Raw genomic sequence first — 6,498 nt, 5'->3', positions numbered from 1 at the left:
GAAAATGAGGACATCCAACAAAGAGGTGGATGGATTGTGTAAGAGAAGATCTGTGACAGTCAGGCATGAGTGTTGAAGAAGGCAGGAGTGTGGCATTGAATCTCAAGAGGATGGTGACAGTTAACATGATACCCTACTCCCATGTAGAAAAAAATGGGATAAAGGCAGCTCCTGCTAATGATATGACAAGGTCCTAAAAGAGTTGATTTGAGCAGTTTTGCAGTGGTCCAAAATCTCAGAAACATTGGCAGAATTAGTGCAAGCTATGTACAAGGACCAGTAACAAAAGTACAAACAGGGTTCAGTCTCACAGAGGGGTTCCCAGTGAGAGTGAGTTTGCAGCAGGTTTCAGCTCTGAGCCCACTGCTGTTTATACTGGTGATGGATGACATCTGCAAACAGGTTGGAGGGAACAGATCAACAAAGTTGCTGTATGCAGATGGTGTGACATTATTGACAGACTCAAAGTTGCTGTATGCAGATGGTGTGACATTATTGACAGACTCTGAGTAAGCACTTCAGTAAAAGGGAAGGGAATGGAATGCAAAACTGAAGGCACAAGGGATGAAATTGTGTACAAATAAGACAGTTTTAATGGCATCAAATGGGGGAAATCAGAAGAAGCTGAAAATTGAGACAGAAGGGAAATATTGAACAGGTAACAGCTTTAATTATCTGGGAGGAATGGCTGAAGAGAAGGGAAGTCTGAACGAGGAGGTCAAAGCAAGCATCAGAGGGGCTGCAGCAAACTGGCGCAGCATGTCAGCTGTAGTATGTAACAGAGGAATGCCAAAGAAGTTGAAAACTAAGGTGTACAAAACAGTGGTGCTAGTAGTACTACTGTATGGCAAGGAAACCGTAGCAGTAAAGGCAGAGCAGTTGACGAAGCTAAAGGTGTTGGAGAGGAAGTGCCTGAGATGGGTGGTAGAGTGCACACTGTAGGACAGATGAAGAAATGAGGACATAACAACAGAAGCCAAAGTAGCTCCATTTGAAGAAAAGGTCAAAGAGAACACAGTATGGTGGTTCGGGCACAAGTTCAGAAAAGCAGAAGACAATATGGTGAAGAAGATTTGGGACAGACAAGAAGACAGCAACAGAAAACAAGGGCATCCAGCAAAGAGGTGGATGGATTGTGTGAGATAAGACCTGCAACAGTCAGGTATGAGCGCCAAAGAAGGCAGGAGCATGGCACTGATTAAAGGGAGATAGTGACACTTGACATTACACCCCAAACCCATGTAGAAAATGGGAAAAAGGGGGTTGATGATGATGATGAACAGGAAGGAATTTCCTTCATTAAGGCAGACAGTGTAATAGTACCAGCAGTAGTGGTTAATTAAGTGTACCTTCGGCCTTGGCCAGTTTTCAAACTATGCCCCTCCCACACATTTTTTTTTCACAACCACATACAAGTGCAGATGTTCTTTTGAATTTCTATTTCTGAATGTTTTAAATGTATATGCATCAATACATCATTTAAATTATAGTTGTTCTTCAATAAAGCAAAAAATATTTGTTTTAAATTTCAGTAGTATTGAACGTTTCCAGGAAAAACTAAAACAACATATACTAGTCGATAACAACAATATTGCACATTCACAAGTTCACAAAATTTTAACCATAAATGTGCTACAACTGCTATCCTTGTAATCTGACAATGTCTGTAAAAATGAAATACAAAACCAGATTAATGATTGCCTAAATTGATCATAACAGGATCAGTCATTCTTATACAAAATCAACTCCATACCGAGCAGTTATAGCTACATTGTTGACTGCGTGCACCTCAGATGTCTAACTGTGGTAAAAAAATAACAATAACAATGAATGTAATAATGGGCACATTAATATATTTAGGTTTGTTTCACATAAACACACAGTAGCCACAGTAAAGTATTCCAGCAAATTCCTTCACATAAGTGTGCACTAGTCCTACAAAAACAGATGAATTACTATTTAAAAATAAGCAAGTAACAAAGTAAATTATTTTTCTCCACAGACAGCCCCTCCATTCACACCCAGCAGTTATAATTACTTTGTTTATTGTGCACACCTCAAATTTAGATTTTAATAAAAATACTGACCACAGAGAGTTTCAGGTTTGTTTCACAGAAACGTACAGTAGCCATAGTAAAGTATTCCAACTTACTTCTTACAAATGCACACTAGTTATGCAAAGCCAAATTACTGACTATTTAAAATGAGCAAACAAAAAACAGGGTAGGTTACTTTTGTCCACAGAAAGGTTTCCCACCCCAACCCAGAAGTTATATAGAGGTGTGGGAGGTGCCAGAAGTCTAAACCTCAAGATGCACGCACTCGAAACTCTCCTTAGCATGGAGAACATCGATATCTGTGCAGTAAGAGAAACCTGGTTCAAGGCTCCCGAGAGCACCCCAGCACTACCAGGTTATACCTCATACCATGCTTTTCGGCCCCAAAACTTGGACCGAACCACAAAAGGAGGGGGAGTATCAATATTCGTCAAAGATACCCACACCTCCAGGTTGGTGGCACAGCACGAAGCATTAGAGACTATCCATGTGCAACTAACTCTGGGTAAAACTGCCTTCCAGTTTATAGCCTGCTACAGACCACCCGCCCAAACACAGGAACCCCACTTGGCCTTCCTGAGAATACTGGAAAATATGAAGGTCTCTCCAAGCACCATTATATTGGGCGACTTCAACTACCCAAACATAGACTGGGAGCATTACTCTAGCTCCAAGCCAAAGGTTCCTAGAATTTATAAACTCAAATGCTATGGAACAACTTGTTACCACTCCCACAAGAGGGGAAAACATACTGGACCTGATCATCACCAACATGGGGACACTATGCTCCAGACCAGAAGTGTATCCCTCACTGGTAAGATCAGACCATAAACTAATCTCACTGGATATTCACATCCCGACCCCACCCCCTGCCCAGAAAACCACAGTGAAAACTTCTCTAAAGCAAATTTCACATGCCTCAAAACCGAGGCGAAATCCTTCAAAGCCCCCGGGCCTGTGGAAAATACTGCCCAGACCGCAGAATCCTTTATAAACGCATTCTATGAACACCTTCAGGAATGCATGGATCATGCAATCCCAAATAAAACCAAGACCCAATCCTCCAAAGGCAGACGTCCTGTCTGGTGGACCCCAGCCATAAACAAACTATACAATAGAAGGAGAAAGCTACTACATGATAGAGCAAAATCCCAAAAGGGAAGGAATCTCTGATCAGTATTAGCAAAAACTACGGGCACTCATAAAATCGTCTAAGGCCAGCTTGAGAGAAAAATTGCACAGGACACTAAGGATAATCACAAGGCTTTCTTTAGTTATGTTAGGAACCTGGGTGGGAATTCCCAGATATGCTCAGAATTAGTCCAAAATGACAAAAAATACACCGAGCCCACAGACATTGCCAACATCCTAGCTGACAGGTTCAGTGCAAACTTCTCCCCTCTCCCCACCAAAAGGGCAAATATCTATCCCAACAGAGTGCTGCCCCCCTGACATCTCAGATGCTGAGGTAAGAGCCGCCCTCTCCAAAGCAAAAAACACAGCATCAATGGGACCAGATGGTGTCCCGGGCTGCATCCTACATGAACTCCAAGAAGAGCTAAACCCAAACATAAAACTACTGTTCAATCTTAGCCTTACTACAGGATATGTACCCAAAAAGTGGCATACAGCAACAGTGGTCCCTCTCCACAAAGGTGGTGCCTCAATGGATCCTGGAAATTATCGCCCCATAAGCCTGACTAGCTTGGTCTGCAAAGCTATGGAAAGGATCATCATGGACCTCATAAATAAAGATATTGGGGACCTACAGACACTGGATCCTACCCAGTTTGGCTTTGTTAAGGGCAGATCCTGCCTCTTAAACCTGGTTGATTTCTTTGAAACAGTCACCAAGGCCATTGACGAGGGGAAGGTGGTCCACACAGCCTACCTGGACCTCGCAAAAGCCTTCGATACAATACCCCACTCGGGCATTATAGATAAGCTCACCAGCTTAAATATAAACCCCTATGTCACTAGATGGGTTGAAAACTGGCTCAAGGACAGAACCCACATGGTTAGAATTGCTGGAGCCATGTCAGACTCCAAACCAGTTACAAGTGGCATCCCACAAGGCTCAGTCCTGGGACCTCTCTTGTTCGGTATATATTTCTCGGAGGTACAGGCCAACACGGAAGGACTGTGGCTGACCAAGTTCGCAGATGACTGCAAACTGGGCGCCATAATCGACTCTCCAGCCGACACAAGCATCCTCCAAAAGGGCCTCATAGAAACAGACAACTGGTGCCAGAGCCATGGCCTCAAGCTAAACGCCAAAAGTGTATAGTCATCCCTTTGGCAAAAACAAAGTGCCCACAAATTACCACATAGGTGGTAATCCATTAAGTACAGAAGAAGTCATTAGGGACCTGGGGACCCAAGTTGATAGCAATCTCTCATTTGACAACCACGTGGCCAAAGTGGTTAGAAAAACATTTTATATAGCACACCTAATCATGAAGGGATTCACATCTAGATCAGGGAGGTCATCGCCTCTTTACTCATCCCTCATCAGGCCCATAATTGAGTACAATGCCCCTTTTGGGATGTACCTTACCAGACACCTGCAGCAACTGGAAAGACCCCAAAAGTACCTCACCAAGAGGATCAAAGGGCTCAAACAGATGCCATATGCTGCCCGGTTAAAGAAACTCCAGCTCTACTCAGTGGCATACCGCCTGCTCAGAGGCGATCTGTGCCTGACGTATAAAGCCATGTCCAACCTGGAATTAATGGACATGCTGCACCTCAGAAAATCCAATTCCCATCGAGCTACGCGTTCGAGAGACTTGAACCTCAGCACTGAAATAAATAGGACATGCTGGAGGGACAGATTCATAACCCAGAGGCTCCCTTCACTCTGGAATAAAATCCCAGTCCAGGTTAGGCAGAGTCCCACATTGACTCTCTTCAAGAGGAATCTTGATGAGTGGATGGGAGATCGTAGGTTTACCCCGGCTATCACTTCTGTGTCACTGTTAGACAGAGGCACAGTATACTAACCTCAAAAAAAGGCATAGCAAAATTAATTTAAAATGGGTGGCGAAAGCCAAACACACTCTGGCTAGGCTTATAAATGCCCTAGGGCAGATAGCCTAGTATGAACCTATGAACCTATGGTTGACTATGTCTCTGATGTCTGCGATGGAAAATAATGGAACAATAAGGTACTTCAGGTTTGTTTTACACTGAAACACACACATACAGTAAAGTATCTAAAGTTTTGTCCTACAAAGCCAGATTAAAGACTGTTCAAAATGCACAGATGACAAGAAACAATTTACTTTCATCCACAGACAGTCCCCCACTATTACTCCTTCTTCACCCAGCCCTACTGTTAACTCTGTACATCTCATAACTGAGTATGATAAAAAAAAATATTGGCCAGTCCACAGTAAATGCATTTTATTTCACACAGTTGCCACATCAAAACATTCCAATTTTGTTCACTAGAACCACATTAAACCTGGCCTGCAAAACATACATCTCTGCATCTTTGCTCGTGTATCAGAGCAAGCACTAAAAATAGTGGAGAATAAAAAAACAAAAATCAGAGACAATTTTACATATTACTTAAATTAAAATAAAATATGGATTTTTTTTTTTAACAAAAGCTCAAAATAAGGAACGCTGTACACTTGAGTTATACCGCTCTCCATAATCTGTTTCCTGCTGGGATTAAACAAATAAAAATTTACCTGACACTAGTGGTGTCGTTCTTTTATTCCGCCGCGAATTCCTTTACTGTTTAATAATGGCGGGTTTTCTGTTTAATGTCCCACGAGTCAGTTAACTCGTTGTCAGGCAAGGAAAAGAACACCAGCGAGTTCATTGATCAGATGCACCTGCGTTCTCCCGTGGGCCACTTGTTATCTAAATGAATGGAGTAGCGTCAACTGCGATGGGTTGTCTGGTTTGGGCGACTGTCTCAGTTGTTGCATCTTCCTAGTGAGGGCTGGGGACAAAGTTACGAGGTGAGTGGAGACGAGTTGAATAAGATTCAGAACAACGTGTTAGAGACAATTATAGAACCAGACGGGGTAGCCTTACACTGTGTCATTTTACTTCAGAAAGTCAATGGTATTATGACAGTGCGATGTCCAGTAACGGGTGTGGTTCATGTAATTGTAGCTCTCAAATGTGGAAAGGTGAGAAACGAAGTTGGTTGTTGTTGTGTCTTTCGGCTTTTCCCGGTTAGGGGTCGCCGCAGCGGAACTCCGGTCCGCTAATAATTGGCAGTCGATTTTTACGTGCCGAGTTGCCAGCCCTGAGGCACACCCTTCCACGAAGGTACGCCCATTCACGCATGTCTCCATGCAGAAGACGCTCTTGCTGAGAATCGGACCAGACAACGTGTTACTGTGAGGGGACAACGCTACCGAAGCACCACTACCGCGAAATCAAGTTGGTATGAGACCAGAAATAACACAGTTATAACAGA

This window comes from Protopterus annectens, chromosome 9.part0, assembly GCF_019279795.1.
Source record: "Protopterus annectens isolate FY-2018-M chromosome 9.part0, PAN1.0, whole genome shotgun sequence".
NCBI classification, from domain to species: Eukaryota; Metazoa; Chordata; order Ceratodontiformes; family Protopteridae; genus Protopterus; species Protopterus annectens.
Note: the sequence above shows the minus strand (reverse complement) of the source record.